At 42.1% G+C, this 3827-nt stretch overlaps 1 pseudogene; it reads right to left on the bottom strand.

Moving 5' to 3' along the window:
- Nucleotides 1–565: 565 nt before the first annotated feature.
- Nucleotides 566–2998, bottom strand: LOC102758405 (annotated as a pseudogene).
- Between the last annotated feature and the right edge of the window lie 829 nt (nt 2999–3827).

Raw genomic sequence — 3827 nt, 5'->3', positions numbered from 1 at the left:
TAGTGCATCTATAAGTAGGTGAAAATTCACACCAATTGAATAAAATCTAACTTTTTAAGGATATTCATTTTCATTGTTTTCTAATTCCAGTTTTCCTTTTGGATGTTTTAGTAAACCCATCACGTTTGCATATTCATGTTTTCTTTCTTGAATTCACAGATATATATTCTCACTGGAGTCTTATTTTCTAGTTATGTTTGAAATGTTATTCTGAATCTTACTATTTATATTACCATTTTCATTGCTACTTTTACATTGTACATTGTAGTTCACTCTTTACAGCCATTGATCCTTTGTGTGTGATGTATACAAGTCCTTCGGTTGATCTCTTCCCCTTACGCCCGCCCTCCCCCACTTCCCTTCTAGGGATTGATAGCCTGATCGCTGTTTCTCAGTCTTTGGGCCTGTCCCTTTTCATCAGTCCATGTTGTTCTCTATAATCCACAAATGAGTGAGATCATGTGGTATTTATCTTTCTCTGACTGGGGATATATTTTATTTTATTTTATTTTTAAATTATTATAACCAGAGTCACCACATTTATTACTTTCATTAGGTTGCCATTACGTGAAGAATTCCTATGACTAATGTTCCATGTTCCTTGACATGCAAGAGTTAGCATTAATAGTTTAAGTGACTCTAAACGCTGCTGCCTGGAAGCAGTACAACCGTTTTAGAGTTTTAGGACGACAGCCGCATCACTCAAGTCTTACCCGGGGTGTTAGAATCAGAAGGTTCTGAACAGCTGGTTAGGAAGGTAGCCAAGGTGTAGAAAAGACGTCTGCGCCTCCTTTTCAAGGGCAGCCAACTCGTGAACCGTAGGTGCCAAAACATCCACATGGCCTTTATAGTTTCCACCACCAGTTGCCCCTTTTTGTCCATAGGTAACTTTCCCATCAAATTCATCCACAGGCACCTTTATATCTGGCTCAACCTGAGAAATGGTACATTCAGGTGTTCTACCTCAGGGAGCAACTGCGTCTCATTGTACCATATGGTGCAGCCGCCATCCTCCTTGAGCCTCGTATTGTAACACCCTTTTCCACGGCTGCTAGGCACATCGTACCAGACCTTCTCTTTTTCTGTTGCCACCAGGGAAATGGCCAGGCCCATCCTCTCAGCTCTGCTGATGCAGCCGATCCGGTGGACATAGTTCTGCTTCTCGTCAGGCAGGGTGACATTAATGACATAAGGAACACCATGGATATCAATTCCTCTGGCAGCCACATCTGTGCAAATCAAGAATCTTATGTCTCCTCTCTTAAATCCTTCCAAGTTCTGCTTTCTCTCATGAGGCTTTCTGTCGCCATACAGACAAACACAGGGGAACTGGTGTCCCTTCTTATCAGGCCCTCCTCCTTGTTGCATAAAATACTGCTCCAAGTTGTCACAGTCGATTTTGGTTCTACAGAAAATAATTGCCTGGTCCGTCTTATGCTCCCTGATTGCCCGCACAGCATACTCCCCCTTCAGGATTTTAATAGCTTCAGACCACATCTCTGGACTGTTAGCACCAGGTCTTGTGTTATCTTTTGCATGTACTTTATCCGTTCTAATGTGGTTTTCCCCAGCCTTTCCCAGAGTCTGTCAGCTTTGGGATTCACGGGGACAACCACGTGGTGCACGGTGTCTGGGATGGAATCTTCGCCTTTTAAATCAACCCACGTGGGAAAATGCATTATCTTCTCAGACAATTTCTTTCCATCAAAAGAATGCAAAGTAGCAGAGCAAGCAATCACCTGCAGCCTTTTTCCATCGGAGGTGATCTGAGGGATCTGATTGTGCATCATATTTATAAAATCCGAGTAGCCTTGAGAGAGAAGCCCCTCGGCTTCGTCCAGGACCAGGAACCTAACATGGGACAAGTTCAGCTTCCCAGTGGACACCAGGTCATCCAGTCTCCCCAGAGTGCCAACGACTATATCCACCCCATTATCTAAAACAGAGATGCTGATCCCGGGATCAGCATCACCTCCAATAATCAGAAGCTCCTTTAATTTAGGATTATCAACATATTTCTTAAACTGCTTGACGTTGTTCAGAGTTTGTTCAGCTAACTCTCGGGAGGGTTCAACGATGAGAGCTTTGGGCACGTTGGGGAGGATCTTGGTCTGTGCCACCTGCACATTACCTGTGTGCTCTGATTTGACAATGCAGCTGTCTGGCACCTTGGACAGACCTACAAAACCATCTTTTGGTGTAAACTTAAATTCTTCTTCACCAAAGTTGAATTTTAGTTCAGCGTTCTTCAAAACACAGGCAGGAAAGAGGGCTTGGTTCTTCATATGTGGTGGTATTTCAAATGCCAAACCAAGGTCTTTTCCACTTTTGGAGAATTTGACGTGTCCTTTATCTATAGCTAAGTAACACCCAATGGTATCATGCATAATGGATTCCTCTCCATAGTTATGGAACTGTTTATTATGGGATTTCTTTCCTGTTCCACCAAAGCCAAATCCAAACTTGTCAGTACCTAAGTCTAAAGACGCCTGCATGGAAGACCACCCGACTCTGCACAGCCCCTGGTCATGACAGGACACTTAGTAGTAGTGCTTCCCTTTCCTGAGTCCTTTAGTAGCTCTACATCCATGCCACTCTTTCACTTCTCGGCTTTGACAACAAAGACCATCGGACCCAATTGCAAAAGCAGATCATCTGTCATATGGGTTCATTTGCCATTTGTTAAGCACTGAAGCACCAGTTTTAATTGTTGTTTTCCCCTTTTTGCCTTCCTGTTGGTCTTTCAGAGTTTCATAAACTATCTGGATAACTGGAATGCTGAAAGCACCAGTTTTTCCACTTCCTGTTTCTGCAGCCATAAGCACATCACCGCCTCCCAGGATCAGTGGGATGGATTCTGCCTGGATATCAGTTGGGAGAAGCCAATCCATCTCTTCCATAGCTTGCGCGATTTCAGGCATAACACCCATCTCACAGAAGGCCGCCATCTTCGCATGTCCTCCGCGGCCTGGCCCAAGCTGCCTCCCTTCTCACCGCCACGCTGATTTGGGGATATATTTTAATGGATTATTTACAAGGAGAAGGCATGTGTGGTGAACATTTAAAATAATATTAAAATGACATTTCTATTTACTTAAATCTTAAAAATAATCTATGCTGATAGATATGAGCAAGTAATTCCCTTGTTAGAAATATGAGTTGGAAGGGCTTATGGGATGCTGATGATAATGTGTATATTAATATGGACACCAGATAAATGGGTGTTTGCTTAGTAAAAACTCATTGAACTGTTTTATTTTTTTAGATTTTTTTATTGATTAAGTTATTACATATGTGTCCTTATCCCCACGTTACCCCCTACCTCCACCCCCCACTCATGCCCTCACCCCCCTGTTGTCCGTGTCCTTTGGTTAGGCCTATATGCTTGCATATAAGTCCTTTGGTTGATCTCTCCACCTTACCCCCCCCTCCCCTACCTTCCCTCCGAGGCCCGAGGGTCCAATCTATGACTCTCTGTCTCTGGATCTGTCATTGAACTGTTTTAATATGTTTAGCATTTGTCCTTTTATTGTGTGTATGTTATAGATTGCAAAACTGTTTTGTTAATGGCATGCAAGTCAAATGAGATTCAATGGAATCTTATAGTACATATGAAAACTTTAAGAATCTGATAATAATGAAATTTGAATGAGAATTTCTGTGAAATTAATCTTACTTTTAAATTTTATTTCATTTATTTTTCCTTTAAAACCAACAAACCACTTGTGGAACTGTTAATACACACACAAGACCACTAATATTTCATGGACCCAACATTGAATAATTCTTATTTAGAAAATGGGATTCAGATACTTTGCTTCCTGCTG

Source organism: Myotis davidii, unplaced genomic scaffold (assembly GCF_000327345.1).
Source record: "Myotis davidii unplaced genomic scaffold, ASM32734v1 scaffold951, whole genome shotgun sequence".
Lineage (NCBI taxonomy): Eukaryota > Metazoa > Chordata > Mammalia > Chiroptera > Vespertilionidae > Myotis > Myotis davidii.
The sequence above is the reverse complement of the archived record's forward strand: the minus strand, read 5'-3'. Positions and strand labels throughout refer to the sequence as shown.